This window comes from Myotis yumanensis, unplaced genomic scaffold (assembly GCF_028538775.1).
Source record: "Myotis yumanensis isolate MYYU_CA2020_CCGP unplaced genomic scaffold, mMyoYum1.0.hap1 SCAF_9, whole genome shotgun sequence".
Taxonomy (NCBI): Eukaryota; Metazoa; Chordata; class Mammalia; order Chiroptera; family Vespertilionidae; genus Myotis; species Myotis yumanensis.
Window position 1 is genome coordinate 49450234 of NW_027223760.1, and position 27419 is coordinate 49477652.

The 27419-nt window shown below is 40.7% G+C and overlaps 1 protein-coding gene and 1 pseudogene across 6 annotated transcripts in view; both read left to right on the top strand.

The window, feature by feature from the left end:
* Window positions 1–27419, top strand: part of DYNC1I1 (dynein cytoplasmic 1 intermediate chain 1) — a 278730-nt gene that overhangs the window by 177677 nt on the left and 73634 nt on the right. The window lies entirely within an intron of this gene.
* On the top strand, window positions 15293–15931 carry LOC139016953 (small ribosomal subunit protein eS26 pseudogene; annotated as a pseudogene).

Here is a 27419-nt window from a genome sequence, read left to right on the forward strand (position 1 = left end):
GATCTCATTGATTCTTACAACCAGTACAGCAGAAAAGATTATTCTTCTTCCCCAGTTGAGAGACTTTGCACTGTAAGGGCTCCCAGCTAGTGAGCCGTAGAACCAGGCCTGCACTCACCGATGAGGCAGCATGGGCCATGATAGCAAAGCATGGGCCATGATGTGCAGTTCATTCAAAGTGTATCTCTGGCAGCCTGCCACTTATAAGATGATGGTTAGACATGGTCCGAAAGGTGGTAGACCTGAAGAGGTTGATCAGCAGCCACTGGGAGAGGCCTCACATCATGTGCGGGCAACTCTGGATTGGCTCGGTCCTTGGTAGCCCAGCAACCTGGCATCACTGGCCTGGTGCAAAGCATCAACTACACCCTGGGCCTAGAATAGTCAGGCAGCAGAACTTACACATACCTGGGACCTCAGGGCACTCTCCTTCCTGTCCTTCAAGACTCCTGGGTAGGAAAGGCTCAAAGGGGCACTTGGCCACTCAGGACCCCTTCGGCTGTGATTGGGCTGGGGAGGGACATGACGGTGAGCCAGCCAGTGGGGCTGCCAGCAGTGGGGGCTTTTGAAAAGAAAACAACTTTAATGAATATATATATATATATATATATATATATATATATCTTAAAAAATTAAAGCTGCCAGTCTAGAAATAAAATCAGCAAATTGGAGACCTTGATTGCCAAGCACTTCTCAGTTACCAGATGCATTTGTTATTAACTGATGAATGGTAACAACTTCTCCCAAACCTGAAGGGGAACGTGGAGAGCCCACAGAGTTAGAATACATATGAGAAAAACCTAACCCCCACTCACTGACCTATCAGTTTTCTTCTGTATCCTTTCTGATCTCTGGTAAAGCTTACATTCAACACCTGGGCTCCTTTCGACACTGTCTCACGGAAATCAGGTGGCCTGTGCTTCCACATTGTCCTGAGATGTGGCAATAATTTCATGTGGACAGTTCGCTTGGTAGAAAAGAGGACTATGAACAGGGAGAAGCAACAGGTGCCTGGTGGTGATTGCACTTTTATCATTTTAAAAATCCTCACCTGAGGATATTTTTCCATGGATTTTTAGAGAGAATGGAAGAGGGGGAAAGACAGAGAGAGAGAAATATCAATATGAGAGAAACACATCCATTGGTTGCTTCCTGCACGAGTCCCGACCAGGGCCCGGGCCAAGGAGGAGCCTGCAACTGAGGTACATGCCCTTGACCAGAATCGAACCCGGGACCTTCGGTCCATAGGCCGACGCTCTATTCACTGAGCCAAACTGGCTAGGGCTACTTTTATCATTTTTGAATAATCACATTTGCTGTCCATTTCTTGATCTCTGTACATTCTTCATATTTTTCAAAAGTGTATAATTGGTCAGTTTTGCTCACTGAATACAGCATCCGCCCGTGGACTGAAGGATCTTGGGTTTGATTCCCAATCAAGAGCACATATCTTGGTTGCAGGCTCAATCCCTGCAACCAATCAATGTTTCTCTCTCACACTGATGTTTCTCTCTGTGTCTCTCCCCCTCCCTTCCACTATCTCTAAAAATCAATAGAAAAATATCCTTGGGTGAGGATTAACAACAACAACAAAACAACTATATAATTGCAAACAAATCTTTGGCCCAAAAAAGTATCACTTGAGGACTAGAAAGCAAATGCATAAGAAACAGACATTAGTTCAATATTCTTTAGCAGAGACTGACAGGCTTTTTGCCTACTCATGAAAAGATTACAGTACGATGGCTCATTTCTTTGTTTAGAATAGCAAAGCCAAATACCTTCCACTTCCACGGGCAGTTTTCGTGTCTTTTACTAAACTGAATATTTAGTGTGGGCTCTGGTCCTGCATTTTCTATTTTTCACTTCAGTGAGAGCTGTCCATACTTGGAAAATATCCGTGGACTCTGCGTAGAAATCAGCCACGGGCCTCACCGCACGCTCTGGCAGCTCTCCTGCCGTCTTCTGTAGTGGCTTCCACACACTGTCATTAGATTATGCATCCTGACCACCCTGCCTTGCTCACCCTGGTGTGGTCTTTCTCTTTTAAACAGAATGAATAGAATCAGAAATATATATCTTAGAATTATCTGCATTGAGGTAAGTGGAAAAGTTATATTTAGAGGCTTGGCTTGGTCAGAGGTTTTTATTTTTACTTTTATTTTTTCCTGGTCTGGTTTCTTTGTTCTTAGCATTCCCTTTTTAAGGATTATCTGACATTGACCTGAAACTGAACATGACCTGAAACCCTCCCTATTTCGGGAGAAAGCAGAATGTGGAGTGGGGGTGATACTAACTAAGCTCATTTGTGCCCCTGTTTACAGTCCTCAGTTGACCTTCTCCCTACGTGTGGCTCCACGTCTCATTAAGAGTTTGTAAAGGTTAGAGAGGAGGCTGCACCTCCTCACAGCTTTAGCCACCCAGAGTTTGGTTCTTCGTGAGGTTCCCGCTGACCTTGAAGAGAGCCCTCTACTCCCCCTCCCCCCACCCCCATGAGGAGTGACAGTGACGCAGGAGGGAAGGGATGGTGGTCAGGAGAAGGGACAGAAAGTCAGGCCTTGCAGTTTCACTTCTCGCTGACCACACTGCTGAGTGACCTCGGGGAGTTGTGACTTTTGTTGCTCCTGTCTCTGAGGGAATCGTGAAGTTTATTTCAATAAACTTGATTTTTCTCCCATCAATTTTGTCCTTCCCCCAGCCCAGATTGTGCTCCATAATCCAAATCAACAAAACAGCTACAGAAACAATGATATAAATGAATTTAAATGCATTTTCCAATGTATATTATGACCAGAGCAGTGTTAGACTGTAACTTAAGGATTTTTATTATTATTATTTTAATTAAAGGGAGGATAATTTTCTTATGGCCTGATAAAAAAAAACCACACACACACACAAAAAACAGAATAGGAATTTTCTAACCTTTTTTCTTGGATGTGGCAAGGAGTGGTTACTCAGTAGAAGTCAAAAAAGAGAAAGGGATGAATGACTAGAACATTCTTTGACAAGTAGGGCTACATATTCACCATGTGTCCCTGGAATGACAAAAGGAAAGGCACAATTAGGTGCTCAGTAACTGGAAACAAAGTCCATGGACAAGAACATTCTGAGTAATATAAGTAAGACCCAAATGGTTTTCAAATGTATCTACCACAGAAGTGAGAAACCCAGAAGGGGAAACCTCAACCATTGTCATGTAGATTGTGATACACATCTCCAAGTATACAATTAAGGAAAATTAAAGAATGCAGACGACCTAAAGGTAAAATTAAGCTCAGACATAAAAGATGCAAATTATATGGATGCGCAGAGAGGAGCAGGGCTAGGGCTCAGCAGTGCTATTTGTGCCGTTAGGAAAAGGCATGCGGGAGCTTAAGCGTCTGTGCTGAAATGAAATGCAGACATTCGGAAACACTTCTTTTATGCCAATTGAGCCTGACTGGTCCAACGACTGAGGCATGAGTGAGACACTGATTCTTATTAAATCAAACAGCAGGAACTTCTTTTTCAGTGTTTGGCCCAGGAAGCTGGAAGCAGAGAAACGGCCTTGCCAGCTTTCATTCTTTATCTGCCCTCTTTCTGAAATTTTCTCCAAAAAGCAACAAAAGAAGAAGCAGAATTGATCATTGGGATTTATCTAGGAAAATTAGAATTACCAGTAGGATTAAAGCCAACAGACTGTATCATAAATGATTCCTTATCTGAAGATAGCAAAGTAGTAGACCCTGTACTTTACAAGTGACTGAGTAAGCCAGTTGAGAGGGATGCTATGAGAATATACCTTTGAACAAATTGTTTTCAAATTGTTTTCTTTGTCTTGCCATGTCATATTGCAAAAAACTTAATAGTATTGCAAAAACTATCTATGACTAAGCATTTTTCTGCCCTATTAATGTGCACATATATTGGAGATGTAGGACCCCAACGTTGAAATTTTATTCCCTAAATGCCCTTCCCTTCCCATGCCCTGTGCTAAAACTACCTGAACTGGGCTTTCTCTGGTTGTACTTTACCAGGGAATTGCCACAGAAATTATTGTGCTGAGCAGTGAGAGCCAGATGGCAATATGAGAAGTTTTCTGGCCTGTCACTCCCCTGGTCCTCACCACCCTGCCACCCGCCACACATCGTGCTCTAAGGCAAACGCGTGTTCTCGGGGGCCTGTGCTGAATGGTGATGGAGTTCTAGTTGCTTCTTAGGATTATTGTGAGGATAAAAGAGATAATATCGGTGTGTTAGTCTGCTCAGGCTGCTGCAACAAAATATCATAGACTGGGTGGCTTAAAGCACAGAATAATTTTCCCACAGTTCTGGAAACTGGTAAGTCCAAGTTCAAGGTGCCAGCCATTTTCCTGTCTTGGAGACAACTGCCTTCTAGCTATTTTCTCAAGTGGCAGAAGTAGACAGCAAGCTTTTCTGGTGTCTAATACCATCATGAGAGCCCAATCTCCAAATACCTTGTATTGGGAGTTAGGGCCTCAGCATACACATTTTAGTGGAACATAACTCAGTGCATATAATAGGTGAACATGCTTTGAGAAGATGAAGTATTCTCTTTACATTTGATTGTTTCACTATTATTGCATGGAAGTCCCTTAGGAGGAAGCTTAAACCATGACATACATTTTTTCTTGCTTGAATATATTCCTAAAGAAGTTTCACCTAAATTAGATCCATTCATTCACTCATTCATTCAACAGGTATTTATGGGGTACCCACCATGGCCAGGTCCTCAGAATAGCAATTGGCTGGAGCTGAGAAGAGAACTCTCTCCACAAGAACTCCTCAGTTTTTCCCAGTCCCCACCAGGCCCTAATTCCTATCACCTGGCCAGCCCTTCTCACCTTAGGCAAGTCCCTCCATATGCTTTTCATATACAAATGTCAAGTGAACAGGGAACCTGAAGCAATTCCTAAGTTTTCTCATCCCAATCATTTAAACATTTCATTCATAACTAAATGATGGTGATAAATTTACTGTGTGCTGGGAGGCAGTTAAGCACATTGGGGTTATGGGTGAGCACAGCCTGGGATTATAATTTGGGTCCCACCACTTGGAAGCTCTGTGACCTTGGTCGAGTCATACGTGAGAGTAAAATAAATAAATACATATGAAGCTTTTATTTATTTATTTTGTTAATCCTCGCCCAATGATATTTTTCCATTGATTTTTAGGGAGAGTGGAAGAGAGAGGGAAAGACAGAGAGAAACATCGATGTGTCACATAGATTGGTTGCCTCCTGCACGAGCCCTGACCAGGGCTCAGGCTAGGGCGGAGCCTGCAACCAAGGTACATGCACTAGACCAGAATCAAACCTGGGTCCACAAGCTGACACTCTATCCACTGAACCAAACTGGCTAGGAAAAAGCTTTTAGTGTCAGGAACAGAGTAAGTAACCAATGAATGTCAGCTACACTTATTTAATACTAGAGGCCCAGTGCATGAATTCGTGCATGGATGGGGTCCCTCAGCCTGGCAATCAGGGCCGATCAGGACCATCTCGCCCAATCCCAATCAAGCCGATTGGGGCCAGCCAGGGGGAAGGACCATGGGAGGTTGGCTGGCTGTGGGAGTGCACTGACCACCAGGTGGCAGCTCCTGCATTGAGCATCTGCTTCCTGGTGGTCAGTGCACGTCATAGCGACCAGGCGTTCGGTCAACCGGTCATCATTTGCTTAGGCTTTTATACATATAGATGCCAAAATGAAATTCAAAAGATGTAACAATCTATATAGCCCTGTCCCAATAGCATGGATGAAGGCCCCCAATGTGTCAGGAATTATATCTTTAGTTGCTGAGTGTAAAAGGGGGGAGGGCCCAGGGTGCCCAGGCAGCAGGGGAGCCTTGGGAGGACCTGGAGGAGAGCATTTAACCAACAAGGACAAAATGATCTCAACATCTTTGTCCCTGGTGATGTTGTACTAGTGAGCATGGCATATGTATCATCCCTGCTACTCTGCTTCCACCCTGTGCTAGGTACATATGCATTTGCTTCCAAGGCTTAATTACTCACCAGTTGCCTTGGGCAGAGGCTTCATATAGGAGCCTTCTGGTTTCTACATAGCTAATAAGACTGCACTGAATGAAGCCTATATAGACTTGCTGGCCATTTGCCATGCTGAACTCACTCTGTGGACCCTGGAGCAAGAGAAAGGAAGATGGGCTGACAAATGTTCTACTTTCATCTAAGACCAGATTAGCATCTTTGCTAGGAGCAGCCCTTCCTAAAGACATAGAATCCAGGCCCTCTAAGTGGGGCTTCCATTCTCTGCACTATCAGATTGCACTTTCCCTTTATCCTACAACATTTTACTATGGGCAGAAGCAGGTTTTTAAATATACTGGTGGTCTAAGTGGAAAGTTTTAGAAGGGCAACCCTATCCTCAGAGATGTGAGCATAGAGGATCCCATGTCATGGAAGGAAACAGGGAATAGCAGGGGGTGGGCTGTGGTGTGCCCAGGCCATTAGCACCCACCAAGAGTGTTCTAGGCTGCCACCACCTCTGAGGGGCTGCCTCTGCATTGCTTTGGCACCATTATATTCTAAGCACAGACCCACTTCTGGACTTCAGGCCATCTACTTCTAAAAATAAATAAATAAACCTTTTTATTCCTCTCTACAAACTTGACCTAAATTTTTTGGGGTGTGTGTGTGTGTGTAATTTGCCTAATACTGTTGAATGAAAAGGGTTGTTTGAACATACCGTGTTATTAATAAATACAAGGACATTAATATTCCCCAGTAGTCACATTATTATTTTAATTCATCTCAGACAGTGGCTCTCAGCAAAAATCTATTCTTTCCATTTTTGTGATTGATTTTTGAAATTCTTAAAAAAGCTTGAAAATTATTAGCAGATAGAATTTTTGCAAGTAGAATTATCATCCTTACTTCTGGGGAACTTCTTAACTTTTGTTATAACAAGTAGTATACACTTTGCTTTTATCATGCTTAGATTTGATTATAATTTTTAAATGGTATGTTTATTTGGTAGAAAAAGAATTAAATGAGACATTGCTTAAGTGAAAGATGTAGTCCATATTGATTTGTATTCTCATAAATGTACTGAGTATGTATCTTACATGCTATAAATCACTGTTGCCGTAATCATTTAAAAAAATATCTACACTTTCTCTTGTGGTGGTTCTCTAAAGCTGATTTCTTTTGATTTGTTTAAAAAGTATTTCCCGCCCCTACATACAATAACGTGTGTTATTTCACAGTGCTTTTTAATTGCATTATGTTCAGTAGTTAAAATTAAATTTATTTTTATATGCAACACAAACCTTTACTTCTTTAAAATAAATTTGTTATAAATATGGTCTTCTGAAAAGAGAAAGGGACATGAGCAAAAATTATACACAAGTACCCACACTCATATAAATGCACACACACACCCAAGACTCCAAAATCCTAGTCAAAAGCTATATTTCATGAAAGAGAATTATAGTAATGTTGATGGTTTGCCAAAACCTCAAGCAGTGACAAAATCCACAGAGTGTCCTGAAAGGGATGCCTTTGCAAAACCGTGCCTCTCCAGATGGTTTAGATTAGAGATGTTTAAAAACACATGGCGGCATTAGTTTGGTTTAGAGCTCATAGTTAATTCAGTAGATAAAATAATGCAAATTTGAAACCCTAGCCCGTGTATCAGAAAAATCATCAAATCTTATGATTGCTCTTAGGGGAGGTTGGTATGTGATGTGTTGATTTTTAAATGATCTAATTGAAATAATAAAATTAAGCAAGAAAGGGGTAAAAAAAAAAAAAAGATTGAAAATACAAGACTATAAGTAAAAACTTTCTTCCCTGCAGAAGATTTATTCCTTTAAGCTGTCAGATCCAATCAATTTGTATGGGATTCGACAGCCAATTGTCATTTCCTGAGATAAACTATGTAAAGAGGTTGTGTTACAGAAACGGCATGAAAAAATGGAAGAAATAGCTCCAGAGCACGATGCGGAGAGAGGCCAAAATGTCCTCACAGCCCACAAAGCGTTGCCAGAATCCCCTCACCTTTCCAAGAACAGCAGATAAGCAGCTTACGCACAACTTTTCCCTTTGGCTTATTCTGCACTTGGTCCACATTTTAGTAAATTAGTTTGTCTTATATGTGGTTTTTAACCTTGGTGGGGGCTCTGTGTGAACAGCGATGTCGCACACTGTGCTCTCTGGCTCGAGATGTATAAGAGTGACCCCAGGGCCCTGAAAGGCTCCATCACTAAAAGCCTGGCTCCCCCACCCCCTTTTTTTTATGCCTAAAATCAAAAGTATCCCACCCTCGGATCCCACAGCAGGGCAGCCGGCAAACAGCTCCTGGAAAAGAGCTTCTGTATGGGAACAGCATTGGTTTAATGATGTATTTTACCATGTGTGCTACCTGCAGCACAAATAAAAGCATTCAGCTATGTTAAAATTGCCACTAGAAGAATGTTCATCTAAGGGTTCTGAGCCTTTCAGAAAACAGGGGACAAAGATTCTACAAAAATAGAATCAGAAGGTTTCCAACAATAGTTGATGGGCTCAAAGGGCTTGACTCTCAAAGGTGGCACAGTATTTAGTTCCCCCAGAAAGAGGGAGCATTTTGAGCATTTTCTAAGCATAAAAACTAGAAACAGTGGCTTTTAATGTCTGGAAAGAGCTCCACAATCAAAGCGAATGTGCTCCTTTAACAGCAAAGTGCACACACAACATACACACAGACAAACACACAAAAAAATAGGGGGTAGACAGAAGTGCACAGAATTTCTTTGGACTCCTGGAGATTTCCATTATAAAATTAAATTAATTTTGTTTTAGCAACGGAGACATTGTATTAGCCAATCTGAACTACTGACCCATAGTCCGGAATCCATTCCCATTTAATATTTGTAACCAGAGAATATGTTTTTGTTTTTTTCTTTTCATCATTTCTTAAGTAAATGGAAATGTGAACCCCAGCTTATGTAAAACTCCGATTTTAAGATAGTTTAATCGTATTCTACCATATGGAGAATGAAGGGAGATTTTTTTTAATTTGTTTTTTTGTATGTGTGTGCTTGTTTCTCATATATGACGTAATACTTTTTTCATGAGAGTATTAATATATAGAATTGTAGAATCTCAGAGTCCGGAGAAACTTTTGTGGTTCTCTGCACCGACTTATTCAAACTCTGAATTCTTTTGAATGGTCCGTCTTCCCTGCCAAGTCACCATCCATCTTGCTTGAACACCGCTCATGCTGCTGTCCCAGGGTAAACCACCCACCTCTGGCTGGTGCTGGAGAGTTTCCCAGGGAGCTTGCATTCTGTCCTAGAGGATTGCTCATCAAGAACAGAAGCAAAGTCAGGTCGGAATGCAAAGGGACCGATTCTGGGAGCAGGGCAGCTGGGTGAGCATGAGCACACAAATACAGCACCGCCTGTCCTCCCCCACCACCTTCCTCATGTGTCTCGCCATCTTTGTCCCCAACCTGGCTTCCCTTAACATCATTTTATCAAAGGCATAAAAACATTGCGTCAACCCTACTGCCATGGAAATTGTTTAAAAGACTTCAATTTGGGGGGAAGATGCTCAGGGAAAGCAGAGATCTCCCTGTGCTCTGCCCATCATCCCCGGCCCCCACAGCCAGGCTTCTGACCATGTTCTCTCTGTGTTTCATACCATGTCCTTCAATGCACTTAGTAAAATGGTGAAGACTTGCTAAATTTTGGAACTGAAATTTCCCCTCTATATATTGAAAGCTACTGAGACAGGCTTAACACAAACCTCCTGCCTGCAGAACATTACGGTATGTTCTCTCCTTTGTAAGAGAAACATTTGAGCCAAATTCTGGAACACATCACACATTCAGACGACAGGAAGAAAGAGGGCCAGTTCTTAAATCATCCATGGCTCGCTAAAGGAGATAACTAAATGAATCTTTTTTTTGAAAAGTAAATAATTGCACTCTCCACACTATCCTTTGTATAAATAGAAATTTATTTTCATATAGCAGGAACGCTGATATGATATCCGCTGATTTGGGATGTTGTTACTGCAGTGAAAATATATCAACGCTAAGAGTGTGTGATAACCTGAACTAGTAATCAAACATCAAGGGCCTGATTGCTTAAATGAAGAGTTAGGAATGTTTTGTTATTTGTATATTATAGTCCATAGACATACATTTATAAAATGCTTGAGGGACTTAGAAAGTATTTCCCAACACCATTCATTTAGTTAGCCAAGTACTATTTCTTATAGACAGTATAAAGGGAAACCAGTTACCCTTTATAAATCTGTAACAATTTCATAGGTAGTGCTTATGTTCTAGGAATAATATCAAAATACAGGGGAAAAGAGCCTCTTGAGCTTCTCAGACCCATAATATTTCAATACCAAATTTAAAAAAATTTCCCTCAAAACACTTATGGATGTTTTAATGTTGTCTATAGCATGGATTCTTATCTTGAGGGACCCACGACTGTAGAATCTTGCCTATCAGTAGAATGAATTCGGCCCATAAATATATTATATTACTGTTCTGAACCTCAAAACACCTCTAAAGTAAGAAAGGGTTTAAATGGGCAAATAAATCATATATTTCTACTTTATATAGTTTCTGCTTTTAATAAGTATAGCTGACTAGCTCATATCAATAATGTTTGGGTACATAATTCTAGGATAGCCGAGGACTGCAAAATACAGTATAGAATATAGGGCAAGGCTTTCATTTTTACCTGCAGAACACAATCTGCCATAGCCTCATGTCGATGGCAGGTTAGCCCAAAGGAAAATATTCTAACGTTAGGCACAGCGTGTTTTTAAAGTGACCAATGAATGGACTTTTTACTGCGCAGTTCACACGTATCACGGTAAGAAAGATGATGGGTTGGAAAACAGGCAGTATCCATTAAAATGAAGTTTGCTCTTTATGCCAAGATCTATATTAGAATTTATAGATGCCCAGAGCCTGATAATTTGGAGACTGAATTCTATTCTCTCTGGCTCTGAGCCAGAGGGGCCACGATCCATTTCGCTAGTTCAGCTAGTTCAGTTACCACCTGTGTTCCAACAGCGAAGTCAGACCCAGAGGAAAGGAAGCTCGCTGGGCCGCTTAGATCCCTATCCACTCAGGCCGCTGTATTTATTATTCCACTAGGGAATGCTCTGCCCTTGAAGGCTGATCCGCTGAGGGTGGGATCACAGGCAGCAGGTATGCCATGAACAACAAACCCATATTCTTAACATATGTTTAATTTGAGTAACTCTCCTCCTTTAAAATACCTCTTGATTTTAAATCCACATCCTGATTTGCCCACTCTTGTTACCATTTTCTGCTGCCTGTTCTGAATTAATCCTTTGAGGTGGTCATTCCCCGGAAAGAAAAAAGGAAAATGAGAAGAGAGATGCAAAGTTGGGAATGAGAATGAAAGAGAATGGGAGAGAGCAGAGGGAAGGGGGTCATTATGCAGAGTCTGTTTTCACGTGTCAGGTTTGCTTTGAGCTGGGAAAGACGGGAGAGGTAGAGGAAGAAGAGAAATGCACGGGAAAGACACTCGAAAGGTTATCCCTTAATATCCCTGCTGAAGAATGGAAATCATTTTTTGCAATAGAGCTCAATTTACAAAGATTATTTTGATTCTCCGTCATACTTCATCTCAAAGAATTGATGTAATCTAAAAAGCGGTTAAAATTATTAAAATAGTTTCCCTGGTAGAAAATGAAATGATTTTTACTCTCTTAGGCAGTGTTTAAACTGAGATAATTGGAATTATATTTTATATACTGATTATGTCACTTCGATGTCTAAACAGTCTTTGTAGAAGTGATAATCCCTGATTCTGTTTTTTCATTAACACAAAACTGACTAAAGGTTAGAAAGATTAGCTACCAATTGCTGTTATTTGTAAAACCTACAGAGAAAGCTGATTTTCTTGAGGAATTCTGAGTTAAAGGACATTCTCTACCTTAGAATTATTAACCCTTTAGGATGCTTTCTACATCTTTCTTAGGTAGGTTTTTAACTTAGAGAATCGTGAAACTGCTTCAAATACTTGATCTAAAATATATTTAAAAGTGAAATAGCAATATTTTATGTTATTATATATGTTCTAAAATAGCAAAATTTGTTGCTTGATGTCGTAAAATTTGTTTTTCCTATTTTTATCTTTGTATGAAATCCATTTATCAAATCCAGGTTTTCCTAGATCACACATGACTAGTTAAATGAGATCTTGTTAACAATATAAACCATATTTCTGTAGTTGTCACCTCATCTGCAATTTAGGATTTCTGAGCTCTTCTAATTCCCCCCACTTTTTTCCTGGGAGCTGCCAAAGAAGGCTGCAAGGGGTTCCGAGGACCACCGGTGATGCTAATGGCAGCTTGTTAGACTCCAGCACCCAAGCCCCATTGCCTTTCCCACCCGGCACCCCAGGGCTGGCCGTCACTCACCTCCAGAGTGACCTTCACAACTATGCGCTGGCCTCCACGGCTGCAGTGCCATTGTTGCTGATCGTGCCTCAGCACCCTGACCAGCCCAGAGACTGGTAGAACTGAAGCCAGTCAGGTCAGGGAATGTTCATGGAGAAGGAGACAGAATGATTCTCTCCCCTAAGTGTATATTCTTTGTCCCGAGGAAGCCTAAGTAATGCAAGCTGGTGTGCCACTGTCTCCAAAGTTTATGATACGTATAGTCTTTGTATTTTCTCAGTAGCACCCTAATGCAAGCAGGGTTCTGGCAGACCTGTCCCACTAGTCAGCTATTCAAGACTGTCCAAACTGTGAACGCTGCTTAGGCTCAAACCTGGCTACTGTTTAATTTTATTGCATGCTTGAAATGTGGTGATCTGGAGCAGACTGCATTTTATCCAGAGCAGTTCAGCAGATATTTGTTGTGTCTAGCACCGTGCTAGGTGGCAAGGCCTCAAGATGGTGTGTACATGATGAAGATGAATTTATTCCTCCTCTCCAAACTCAGAAGCAAGAATGTGTGATCTGCGATAGGTTGCAAGCTACAAAACTCAGATAATTCGTGCATAGTTTACCCACTGTGGTGTCATCAGGCTTAGGACTTAGTATAAAAGTTGAAAATGGAGTGGAGATAGGGATAGTTAGCTTAGTTTGTGGAAAAGGCCTTTGAAAGGCTGAGCTAGTCTGCATTTAGAGGGAGGCGACCTCACATGAAGAATACCTACCTCCTACCTCAAGATCCTGCAAATGGTTTAGGGATGGTTGGTGAACCACAGGTATTCCTAAGGCTGGTTCCTATTAGACAGGGAAAACTAGAAGCCTCGCTTTTCCTCATCTTTACTGTGGAATGAAACCAATAAAGTCAGTTAGTATGTAGACAAGCGAGTGCTGCTCATCTGGGAGAGAATGTTCCTGGGGTGGGAATGACCAGTAGAGGCCACTGAAGGGCTTTTGAGGGCAGAGGGAGAGTTCAAATAATGCAAGAATCAATGGCAACTCTGTTAACATCATTTAAATCTACCTAAATCAAAATCATAAGGAAAACCTACCTTTGCGTATGTATTTCCGTCATTCCACAAATAAAACGTGTAGTTCAAAATCTGGCACAGTGGCTGTCTACACAAAACTGAATTCTATAGAAGAAAAATACCTAAGAGAAGTTTGTATTGCCAGATGCTTGGCATCATGTAGTCAAAACATTTTGAATGTGTTTTAAAATAGTCTTCCAGATGTGTGACCACTTGTAGCTAGCTAGAGCCCTTGTCTGCATTTGGAAGGGAGTGGGGTGAAAAACAGGTATACAGGAAAATGAAACTCTTATTGCCTTCCTGGTCTGATTGCCTTGGGAAAAAGTAGTTTAATTTAAAAAAAAAATTTTTTTATGCCTTTCAATCAATTTCTTCAACTTTGCCTTTGACTGGCAAATATAAACACAGAACTTTCCACAATACCTTCTATTTGCCATATGAAAGACATTATTGCCATCAAGTTATGATGTTTTCTGACTCCAGAAGTAGTTATTTGGAAGTCAACTTTATTTGTCCTGCTTCTTGATATTAAATATTATCAACTCTCTCTCTTTCTCTCTCTCTCTCTATATATCCTATCTAATAATAGACAAACATGGTAATTGACCGTACCTTCGCTATGCCTCCCATAGGCTAATCAGCGAGATATGCAAATTAACCCAACCAAGATGGCGGCCAGCAGCCACGCAGCTGAAGTGAGCAGGAGGCTTGCTTGCTTCAGTGATGGAGGAAGCCAAGATTCCCTGCCTGCCGTGGCCCGGCTCTGAGCTCCGAAAACAACAAAGTTTCAATTATAGAAGCTAAACAAACCCCAGATACCTGCTTTCAGCAGGCCGTGGCCTCAGAGCTAGAGCGAGCAGGAGCCTGGCTCTCAGCTTCAGTGATGGCAACAAAATTTCAATTATAGAAGCTAAATAAATTCCAGAATTAAAAAAAAAAAAGAAGAAAAGGAGAGGCTGGGAGCTTCAGTTGCCGACCAGCCTGAAAACGGCCCTCAGTCCCTCACCTAGACTGGCCAGGCACCCCAATGGGGACCCCCACCCTAAAGGGGGTGTGGCCAGCCTGAAAACAGCCATCAGCCCCTCATCCAGGCTGGCCAGGCACCCCAGTGGGGACCCCCACCCTGAAGGGGGTGTGACCAGCTGCAAACAGCCATCAGCCCCTCACCTAGGCTGGCCAGGCACCCCAGCGGGACCCCCACCCTGATCCGGGACACCCTTCAGGGCAAACCAGCCGGCCCCTACCCGTGCACCAGGCCTCTATCCTATATAGTAAAAGGGTAATATGTAAACTGACCTTAACAGCAGAAAGACTGGGAATGACTGGTCACTATGACACACACTGACCACCAGGGGGCAGACGCTCAATGCAGGAGCTGCCCTCTGGTGGTCAGTGCGCTCCCACATGGGGGAGCTCTGCTCAGCCACAAGCCAGGCTGATGGCTGCCAGTACAGCGGTGGTGGTGGGAGCCTCTCCTGCCTCCTCAGCAGCGCTAAAGATGTCCGACTGCAGCTTAGGTCTGCTCTCCGCTAGCAACTGGACATCCCCCGAGGGCTGCCGGGCTGCCAGAGGGATGTCTGACTGCCATCTTAGGCCCAATCCCCTGGGGAGCAGGCCTAAGCCAGCAGGTGGTCACCCCCCGAGGGTTCCCAGACTGCGAGAGGGCACAGGCTGGGCTGAGGGACCCCCCTGAGTGCACAAATTTTTGTGCACCGGGCCTCTATATATATATAGTTTGCCCAATTTCTTTACATTTTAAGGCTTATGTTCAAGAATACAGAATTAAATTAGGAAAAATATATAGAAATTTATTTACCTTTGAACTAGACTTTCCCACAGAAATTCTCGTCCTTGCTCTCTCGGGTCCTCGTTTCCAAGATGACCAAGAAAAGAAGGAATAATGGTCGTGCCAAAAAAGGCCGAGGCCATGTGCAGCCTATTTGTTGCACCAATTGCACCCGGTGCGTGCCCAAGGATAAGGCCATTAAGAAGTTTGTCATTCGAAACATAATGGAGGCCGCAGCCATTCGGGATATCTCCGAAGCGAGTGTCTTTGACGCCTATGTGCTTCCCAAGCTGTATGTGAAGCTGCATTACTGTGTAAGCTGTGCCATTCACAGCAAGGTAGTCAGGAATCGTTCTCATGAAGCCCGGAAGGACCAAACACCCCCACCCCAATTTAGACCTGCGAGTGCTGCCCCACGACCTCCACCAAAGCCCATGTAAGGAGCTGAGTCTTTAAAGAGTGAAGAAAAGTTCTCTTGGGGAAAAATAAATGGAAATTGTATTTCAAAAAAAAAAAAGAAAGAAAGAAAAAGAAAAGAAATTCTCATTCTTCAGTGAGAGCTATATGGTTTGTTAAACCCACCTTAGGTTTACATATACAAACAGTAGGTGCTAAATATTTAATGGCCTACGAGAATTGCAGAGAAAATTGCTCAGGAGAATTTACACCTTCTGAGTCTTGCACAGTTTTTTTCCTCTAGGCCCCAGAGAGATATTCTGTTTGTACGTAAGATAATCAATAAGTAAATCTGTGGACTTTGTAACTGATATAATATCGTATCCTTGCCAGATTTAAAAGAGAAGAATGGCGGGGGTATAAAATTCTGAAGTGTTGTTGCATGTCAATCTGATTTTCAATACTTATCTCTTTCTCTCAACATACAGTGTTCAATTAATTTTCAATTATTCCAAATTACTCTTTGATACCAGTTATAGATGATACATTGATAGAACTGGCATTGGACAAATATAGTAGGTTGTCATCCCTTTCTGAATACTATAATTAAGTTAAAGATAAGATGAGGTTCCTGTGATTGTTTTAACTGGTTTACCCAAGTCACACAGACTAACAGGTTAACATGTCAGTAGTTTCAAAACAATTGGAAAACTGATATGGGAAAATTGTGGTGTTACCCTGGGCAGGATGATTCCTGGGTTCTTTGTCTTGTGAAGTCGAAGAATGAAACCACAGACGAAAGGTGGTTTAGCAAAAGGTGGAAATTTATTGAGAAACAAGTATAGACTCTCACGTGGAGAGGGGGAAAGAATCCTACTAAGTCCCTTTTCTCTAGTTTATAAAGGCTGCAGATCTTTGTGCCTTGATATCCCCTTTATTGGTCACTATCCCCCTTAGATTGGACACTATAGCAACTCAAAAGCTCAAACCTCACATGAAGTACGTGAGGTTCCCTCTTTCTCCCTTATTGTTTCCCTATTCCCTCTGGGCTTTCTTCTTCCCCTCTGGATGTGGGGCTTCCTTCCCTTTATTTTATAAATGTATCCCTTTTGTGGTTACTAGCTCCCTTAGTCTATGGAAATGTGCCCTTTGCAGCTCTGTAGCCCCTGTGCTTTTTCCGTGGACCCTTAATTTCTAAAATTGCTTAAACCTGTCTGTTTTACCCCTAAAAACTCCTTTCCAAACTTCCAAAGGAAAATATGGAATTGTCCATCACTAAAGTTCCTATTGGTTGCCTGCTAAAATTATCCTGAAACTGCATTGGTGGGAGAAGGGTTGGGTGGCAGTTGGAGACAACTTATTAGGACAAATTTAAAAGTTTTGACATAAGATGTATGGACCTTGATTGACATGATGGTTGGTAGCACCTCTGGTGGGAGAGGTGATTGTGACTTAGATTTGTAGGGTTTATTTTGGGAGGAGAAGATATAAGACTCAGAGGTTGTTAATAATGGCAGAACTTAGGTTTTCTCTGATAGGATTTCAAAATGCTCTGTGCCTCTACTCCTGCCTGAAGATGACCAGCTCCTCTTTTTTGTTGGTTGATGTGATTTAATGGTAATTGGAGAAAGGAGTTTAATGTGAGCCAAGATACAAAAGAAGTGGATAGGAGTTTTAAATCTCTATTATGGCTATAACTTTGTCTCTATATGACAGTAAGCAAGTCACTTAACTTGGTTAGGAAAATATGTCACAGCAGGTTATAGTCTGTCCACCAGCAGGTTATAGTCTGTCCACCAGCCAAAATAGGACCAGAGCGCATTTTTTAAGCCAAAACAGGGTCCAGTGACCATGAGGTTAAATGAGTATGAAAGCCCTGTGTCTGGGAGGGATCAGCAGTGCACAGTGTGCATGTGATCCTGACTTTGGCTAGTGATGGGCTGTGGGAATTAGCTAAACGAACAAATAATTCGAAGTGTTTAGTTTACCATTTTCTCAAAATATTTACAGGTTGATCAAATATGTATTGAATGCTGTGGTAGGCAGAATAATGGCCACCCAAAGATGTCCACCTCCTAATCCCAGGAACCTGGGAATATGTTACTTCACATGGCAAAAGGGACTTTGCAGATGGGATTCAGTTAAGGATCTTGGGATTCAGTTAAGGATCCTGGATCAACTGGGTGGACCCACTGGGATCACAAGAGTCCTTATACGTGAGAGGCTGGCAGGAGAGTCAGACTCAGAAGGAAATGGGATGATGGAAGCAGAATCAAAGTGATGTGATGTGAACAAGACTCTACGGGTCATTGCTGCTTGGAAGGTGGAAGGTGACCAGCCATGAGCCAATGAACGAGGCCGGCCTCACGAAGCTGGAAAGAAGGCAGGGAAATTGATTCTCACCTCGAGCCTCCAGAAGAGAACGCAGCCCTGCCATCGGCTCCAGAACTGTAGGATAATAAATCTGTATTGTTTGAAGCCGCTCGGTGGGTGGTAACGTGTTACAGCCCCTGTAGGAAATGAGACGGGAACCGTCTTAGGCACAGAACACAGCACAGAGAAAAGAGAAGCGTGTGGTCTCCTGCTCTTAGGAGGCTCACAAGTTCAAAGCGCCCATCTTATTTGGCCTGTGAGGAAATTAAGCTGATATAATTAGCATGATTTTCACCCAGAGAATCCGTTCTAAATACCAGTTCATGGATCTTTATGCAACAACATCTGTAACATGTAAATATGAAAAAAAAAATTCCCATTCCGCCTCTTCTTCAACACAAATTTTGTGTGTTACCCTAAAGACGGCTGTCCTCTGACCAGGAAAGGAAACAGCTTAATACCAGTCCAAACGCTTTTATTTATGAAGGATGTCTTTAGGATAACAGTCCTGCTTTTCCATCTTGGAAGAGCTGGAACAATGGAAAGCCATTAAAAGAAAAGGAGGTGGCCTTTTCTCTAGGGCAGAGGCTTTTAACCTAAATGAAGAAACTGTGCCCTTAAAGAAGTTAAGTGACAGGAACAAAGTTTCACAGCAGTAGTGACAGGCCCTCCTTGAACTTGAGTTTCTTGATCCCTTTTCAGCCTCTGCCCGTTTTCGCCACAGACACCGGGTGCCTGGATCCAGGTGCTTTTTTAGAATCTGAAATAGGAATCAAGTCCATGTCACTAACCTACTTCCCAGCACACCCAGTGTGGATTACAAAAGGAAATTAACATGTAAAGAAACCCTTTGGAAACTGAAGGAGCCATGCTAGTTCTCTCCTTATATTATTTGGCTGGTCTCACTGTTGGTGTCATTTTCAAGTGTGGGGCTTGATTTAATAGAGACAGCCAACAACTGTGGATCTAATCAAATGGGGCTCAGAGTGCATAGCTTTCCGTGTGGGAGAGCTGTAAGAAACATTTTCAAGTTTTGGAGGGGTCTGAATAAGGCGAAAAGTATTCGAAGAGAGCTGGAAAATCAGGCTCAGGGATCTTGTTTTTCAGGTCTGTTATAGCCACTCTGTGAAGTATTGCAGACAATTCGTTATAATTTATCACACTGATACTCTTAGGTTGGATGAAGCCCAAACACAACCGAGTTAGATGCATATTAAATTACCTCTTACTTAAAAGGAGGGTGGTCTCACCAAGCCAGGATGGAGTTCATTAGCAGGCTGAGTTTTTCTTAACTCTTCATTATCTGGTTTCATATTATTCCTTGGTCCCAAGGAACATTGGACACCTCTCCTTTTTCAACTCTTAGAGAAGCACACAGGGCATTTTCTGAATCTCAGCAGCCACCAATTTCAGAGATAACATAATAATCACATATCTATAAACAAAACTCAGACTACCATGAAAATTGCTCCTATTCTTTGCATAAAATATATTTTTTAAGAAAAAGAAAAATAGCCGAAACCGGTTTGGCTCAGTGGATAGAGCGTCGGCTTGCGGACTGAAGGGTCCCGGGTTCGATTCCGGTCAAGGGCATGTACCTGGGTTGCGGGCACATCCCCAGTGGGAGATGTGCAGGAGGCAGCTGATCGATGTTTCTCTCTCATCGATGTTTCTAACTCTCTATCTCTCTCCCTTCCTCTCTGTAAAAAAAATCAATAAAATATATTAAAAAAAAAAAAAAAAAAATTTAAAAAAAAAAAAAAAAAAAAAGAAAAAGAAAAATATTGTCCTTGTGCATTTTTAAAAATTTTTTTATTTTTGTTAATCCTCACCTGGAGATATTTTTTCCATTGATCTATTTTTATTTTTTTTATCCTCACCCAAGGATATTTTCCCATTGATTTTTTAGAGTGAAAGAGAGGGAAAGACAGAGAAACATCGATGTGAGAGAAACACATCGATTGGTTGCCTCCTGCACAAGCCCTGACTAGGGCCCAGGCTGGAGAGGAGCCTGCAACTGAGGTACGTGCCCTTGACCGGAATCCAACCCAAGACCCTTCAGTTCACAGGCCGATACTCTAACCACTAAGAAAACTGGCTAGGGCTGTCCTTGTGTATTTTTATTTTGATCTGCACAACGCAAAATATTCCACTCCATTATGATAATTGACTGTCACGTGTATTGGGTGTATTCTAACATATGTGATCACATTTCTTCCACCTGAGAGCACTGCTACCCATATCATTCAATGAAGGACTAGGTTCAGACAGGATTCTATTGACAGATGGCCTTTCCAGAACTAGGAACTTCAAACTCCATGTAAATGGACTTTTAAATGTGCATTGTAAGTCTTTTAGGTAGGGTTTCCCTGGAGGGCAAAAAGGACAGAGAAAAATCCCTGAGGTGCCCTAAATTTAATCATTTGACTCCAAAGGAATTTGTATTCATGCATTTTTGTTTGCCTCTGAGTTGTTTATTGTTTTGTTCTTCTTTTAAAAACCAAGTCAGGTTGAACACTGGGGCATTTGATATCTATTTATCTGTTGGTCTCCAACTCTACATAAATGTCCTGTTAAGAGGGGATTTATCTCAGCTTAGAAATGAACCACCATGACATATTTTTATCCCTTTCCACACTCTAGTCACTCTCAGTCTTTGGGTCTCTCGTTAAACATCAAAGAATCTTCATAGGGAAAAGGTTGGGTGTGGAAATTGGGGGATGGGTGAGACTTGGTATTGGATGACAATCACAAAAATCAGTTTACTCTTGTCTCTAACATTGATCTTTCAGCAAGCACTTAAACCCAGTTTTTTCTGGTCCTTTTCAGTACTTCAAAGTAGCAGTTTATCAATAGAACCACCAAGCTAGACACAGTCCTAAGAGGTCATCTGGTTCATCTCCAGTGCCTTAGGCATATGCATATCTAAGTAATTCCAGGCAGATAAAAAGAGACAAAGACACTTCTGCCTTTGAACCACATTGCCTCCTTGGCTATAGGACCTCACTTCCCGTTTGCATCTCTGGGTCTGTACTCACCATATAGTTTTAATGTGAGGAGGGATCTATTCTGGCTGAATTCTTTTATTTTCCTCCTAAATTTAGACTAATTCCATGCTCTGTCACAGCTGGAAAAACCACCACAGTAACTTAAAAACAAAAAAGTGAAGAGCCAATGCATAGTGAAACACTTTAGGCTTTTGGGTTTTTTTAATCGTCCCTCTATAATTTCTGACCTAAGGGGCTTGGTAATGAGCTAATGTGGGAGATTCCATGACTCTATGGGTGGATCCCCCAAATGTAGATTTATTTTATCAGCAGGAGGTTGTTAAGTGACATGTGGAGACTGAATGTTCTTCCTTTTTTGACCTCCTCAAGCATAAATCATGAATCCCTACAAATTCAAGAAAGAAATTGCCCATAAAGCAAGACACAGATCTCTCTATCGTACAATTGTGTTTAGACAGTCTTGCGAAAACAATAGTTCTGAATCTGATTAGCCTGCTTATTATTGTGCTTGTAAAAAAGAAGAACACCTGATAAATGAATTTTTTTGGATTCTATAGGTAAAAGCCATTACTATCTTTTTTACATAACCAAGGAAGAATTCATAGACAAAGAAGCTGGCTCTCTTTTTACATGGTTTAACTTTATCAAGGGAGGGGTGGAGAGGAGGAGGCAGAGAGTAGGGGGAGTACCCATATTTCAGAATGCTGTGTTTGCCCCCTTTGCAAGGATTTAGTGCTTTTTCAATAAAAAATAAATTTAATTTGTGGCTCCACTTCAAGTAAGATGGTTTGATGGTGAAAGTGGAGCGGTCCCGGCTCTTGATTTAGAGAAGTCGTGTGGCTGAATCCCTTAACATCACTTTCATGTGGTTTGGGTGAGCCATTCTCAGAAACCCCAAGCATTTTTGAAGATACTAAACTAAAGACATTCACAATTTCTCCCTCTCTTTTTTCTACTAATCCTTCATGTTTTAACAAACACTAGAGTTAATGCTGCCTACACTTTTTCCTGTCAGAGTAAAATGCTTTTTCTTCTCTCAAATAATCTCTTCTGTCTAATTCATAGGACATCAATCAAAGGGTTGGATGCCGACCCATGCCATACCCAAATATCAACTTCCTATTTTTTAATTAAGCAGGATTTAGACATTTGATTTGAAGAAAGCTGGTGTTTTCTAACATGTAAAGCAATCCATATATTCATCTCTTCCTATTCTTTTTATGAAGTGAAAGTTTGCTCTCAGATTGTACCTCATCCCTATTCCAGCCTACACATAGCAACCTGGGTTTCATATTGCCTGAGAGAGAGAAAGAAAGAGACAAAGAAAGAGAGAGAGACTGACTAAAGGGTTGGTAAAGGATTAGAAATCTGTACTGAAAAAGCTTCTTTGACCTGGGCGTGTTTCAGTGACCATTATTGTCAGGTATGATGGTATATCCCCACCTTGCTTTATCCATAATTTTTATTAATTTGGAATAAACAAATTAATAAAAATTAAATATGTGTGTGTGTGCATGTTATACCCCCTTTTCATCAACTGACCTCAAATCTTGGATTTTTTTTTTCCTCTTGATGTTTTATAAGATCTAAAAAGATCTTTGTCTAGACCTAATCAAAAGTTTAAAAAAAAAGTCAAACCCAAATAGAGGGATATTCAAGGAAATACCCGACCACCAGTACCCCTTGAAACAGTTAAGATTATCAAAAACAAGGGAAGGCAAAGAAGCTGTCACAGACTAGAGAAAGCTCAGGAGACATGTTGACTAAATGGAATGTGATGCCCTAGATGAGATCCTGGGATGGAAAAAGGACATTGGGTAAAAACGCAGAGCATCTGAATTATGTATGGACTTCAGTGTATCAATATTGGTTCAGTGGTTGTGACAAATGACCTATGTTAATGTAACAAGAAGGAAGATGCTAACTATAGGGAGAACAGGCTGTGAGGTGTAGGCTTTTCTGCAAATTTGCAACTATTATAAAATGTTTATTAAAAATGAGTAATACTTGTTTTGATTCTCTACAGAACTCTGACTAGCTGTCAGGATTGAAATCAGAGGGAGAGCCACTTTCTTTTTGTGAATAAGAAAGCTGAAATTTCCTTTTTGTTCTGCAATGTAACTGTGATGGGTCACCTCTACCCTAACACCTGGCACCAGCAAGGTTTCCAACAGGTCATGTAGTTGATGGTTGAAGCAGTTACTTTCTAGGAATGGCTTTGCATCTGAAAGAACTTGTTACCCAGATTCTTCACCTTGCTGCTGGGTAGTTTTTAGCTGGAATGTACCAAGAAAATGTTTGTGTTTATAAAGGCTCATTTTCACCTGGAAGTTTAGTATGTGTCTTGCATCTTAAGAGACTCTTTAGGTACAGGTAATGATGAAATGCACTTAAAAGTTTTCACTGACGGTTGTTTTTTGAACTTTTTCCTAAACACAGGCCATCCTTTTCTGTAACTTCTAAAATGTGACCACTCTGTCTAAGATGTCTATCTGATATGAACCTCTTATTTTTTTAAAAATGCATGTGTATTATTTTATATTTCTTGAGTTCAGAAGACTGTTCCCAAGATCCTGTGTCTGTCTCTAAGTAATTAGAGCAGAGGAAGTCTTCCCTTTACACAATAATTAATAATAATTCACATAATTATTGGGGAGGGGGGATAAACAGTCATTTAAGAAGAACTTGTTGTACTGAAATGGCATTTTTGGTTTGACTGTGTAGTGACAAGATGAAAACAAAGCATTTTCTCCTAAAGTAGTGACAATGTACACAGAGCTTGTCTGTAGTGACCCAATTGGTTTCCAGCTGCTAGCTGTTCAGTAGATGCCCATGAAAGAATTAATTGGTCTCAACCAGTTCTCAGCAGGAAGTACCCACCTCATGGTAAATATCACTACAGTTGGTACTAATTAGCTTTGTCATCACCTGTTGCAACCAGTAGGCTAGGAGCTGAGTCAGGTGATCAATTTCTACAGCTCAAAGTCCATTCTGCCGTGTGGGGATGCATGAGGCTCTGTCTGTGATTACCAGTCCCACGATATGAAGTCACAAGTGTGGTGCACAGGAGCAGGGATTGTGTATCTCAATGAGAAAATGTACCTGCATTCAACTGATGCAAGATTTCACAGTATATTGGCTTCTAAGTCAGCCAGGCTATAGTTCAGATCTTGGCTTCACCACTTACTATTGATTTGCTCTTAAGCCAGTGGCTTTATTTGTCTGAGCCTGAGTTTTGTAATCTGAAAAAATGGAGGCAAAATTACCCACCTAATGAAACTGATATAGAGAGATGCATATGATATGTTTGGCACTTAGTAAGTATTCAAAACTTTTGGCACACAAGCGAATAAGCATGTAACCCGGTGTGACAGTGATGATGATCATTAGCTCTCCTAATAATGAGAAAACTCTCAGGTGTTCAGTGTCAGCCTAGAAAGTGATCCTAAAGGGAAGTGGGGACCTAAACCTTCACTATCCTTTTCTTAATGATCATGTTCGAGGAGCCTACTCATTTAGGAGGGGAGGGAAGTAAATAAAGCACTAGTAAATAAAATGGAAGGAAACAAAGCATTTTAACAGGAAACACTTATTGTATCATGTGTGTCTCCATTGGGCAAATTGTGAAATGGCATGTGACCCCATGAAGGAAACATCTCAGGCATGGTCAACATCAAGGATGTCAAACTCAAAGGCTAACATGGGCCAAATAAACAAGGTTTAAGTTTATGTGGGCCACAAAAAAACAAAAGCTTCAATTTTCATAGAAACATAGTGTATTTTGAAAAGTATATATATATATATATATATGTATATATATATACGATTTTTTATATATATATTTATATATATATATGTTTCTATATATATATATATATATATATATATATATATATATATATATATACAGGAGCAGTGATAAAATTAATGTTTTCTTCCTGACACTTGGCATCTCTTCTCTGCTACTATCTTTCCTACTTCGGGGGAAATCTTGTTCTCAGTGATTACTTTCAAAACTGACCCAAGGTGAATGTCAGTAATTCTGGATCTGACAGGAGACATTGCCTTTCTTAAATGTAAATAATTGCTCACACTGTTATATTGGCTGGGCCACAAAAATATTCGTTGTGGGCCTCATGCAGCCCATAGGCCACAAGTTTGACATGCTTGGCCTACATTGATGGAAGAGGAAATTCATCCCACAGTGACCTTAGGCTATACCCAGATTCATTGTTTTAGAACTGGTGCTCCAAATTTCTCAGTGCTACAAAGCACCAGGTGCTTGTTAAACACACAGACCAACAGGTCTCTTCAAAATGTTGGTTAAGTAGACCCAGGCTGGGACTTGGGAATCTGTGTTGTTGTTGTTGTTTTGTTTTGTTGTTTTTTATTAAAGTGTAGTTGGCAGCATACAATATTATACTAGTTTCAGGTGAACAATATAATGATTTGACATTTATATGCCTTATGATGTGACTACCACAAAAAGACTAACAGCCATCTGTCACAGGGCAAAGTTATTAACTGTATTCCCTGTCTGTATACTACATCCCTGTGGCTTATTTATTATGTAACTGTAAGTTTTTACCTCTTGCTCTCCTTCACCATTTTGCACCCATTTCCCTACCCCTTTCCCTTCAGGCAACTATCAGTTTGTTCCCTGTATGTATGAGTTTGTTTGTTTCTTCCTTCCTTTTAGATTCCACATATAAATAAAATCATATGGTATTTGTTTTCTTCTGTTTGACTTATTTCACTTATTACCCTCTAGGTCCATCCATATTGTCACAAGTGGCAAGATTTTATTCCTTACTATTGCCAAGTGATATCCCATTGTGTGTGTGTGTGGATATAGATATAGATATAGATATAGATATAGATATAGATATAGATATGGATATATATATATATATATATATATATATATATATATATATATCTCACATCTTCTTTATCCATTCATCTATTGATGGAAATCTAGGTTGCTTTCATATCTTGACTATTATAAATAATACCATAATGAACCTAGGGGTGTGTCTATCTTTTCAAATTAGTGCTTTTGTTTTCTTTGGTAAATACCCAGAAGTGGAATTGCTGGGTTGTATGGTGGTTCTATGTTTAATATTTTGAGGAGGAATCTGTGTCTTTAATCAACTAAGTCTTCTTATATTCAGATAAGTTTGAGAACCATTGATTTAAAACACTACTTTTCACTTGACTGCATTTGGGAATTTCCTATGGAATTTTGTAAAATATTGATGCCTGGGTCCTACTCTCAGAAATTCTGATTAATTGGTATGTGCTATGGCTTGATCATTAGGGAATCTTTTAAATCTCCTCAGATGATGCTAAGGTACAGGCAAATTTAAAGTAACACTAATTTAGGAAGTAGCCTGAGGAGTCCATACACCTGTAAATGATGAATTAGTAATAATCAGATGTAAAGTCACATCACGAATAAATAAATTCCAGTTTTGATTCAGGATGTGAAATATACTTCAACATTTTCCAGAAAATTCCCTGGAAGTAGTGTGCAAATTATCCGATTGCCCTAGAATTTTATTGTATTCAAAAGTACTGGTACTGAAAGGACTACCAACTATGATTTAGAGCAGGGGTGGGCAAACTTTTTGACTCGAGGGCCACAATGGGTTCTTAAACTGGACCGGAGGGCCGGAACAAAAGCATGGATGGAGTGTTTGTGTGAACTAATATAAATTCAAAGTAAACATCATTACATAAAAGGGTACGGTCTTTTTTTTTTTTTTTAGTTTTATTCATTTCAAACGGGCCGGATCCGGCCGCGGGCCGTATTTTGCCCACGGCTGATTTAGAGCCTAAATTCCCATAAATTGTCAGTACTTGAAGTATCAGTATACATATGGATAATAATGTGGCCTTTATCTAATCTTGGCTTTCACTGCAGAATTATCTTTGGTGCTAACTGTACACTATTTTCTCTTCCTTCTCTAACTCGTTTTCCAAAGTCAGTAAAAGTCAGGACTTGGAATTCCCATCAACACAGGACCTGAATACAGAGACATAAGGATCTGGGAAGCCCAGAGAATCAATGTCCCAGTCAGGAGGGGAGGGCTGCTAAAAACAAGGACTCCAAGGAATTAAGCATGTGTAGTAACCCTTCTAAAAGTTTCTCAACCCAGATCATCAAGGCAAGACCACGCATTACTAATGGAATTGTTTAGGAAAGATCTGTTGATCAAAATGAGGTGTCCTCTGAACCTGACCTTTGTTTTCTCTAGAGATGTTTCTTCAAATCACAAACTAGTCATTTTTAACTCTATATGGGGCATATTGTTTATCAGTCTTTAAACTGCATTTCTCAATTCAAATCTTCCAATAATCCCAGGGAAAAGAGACAAAGAAAATGCTCTG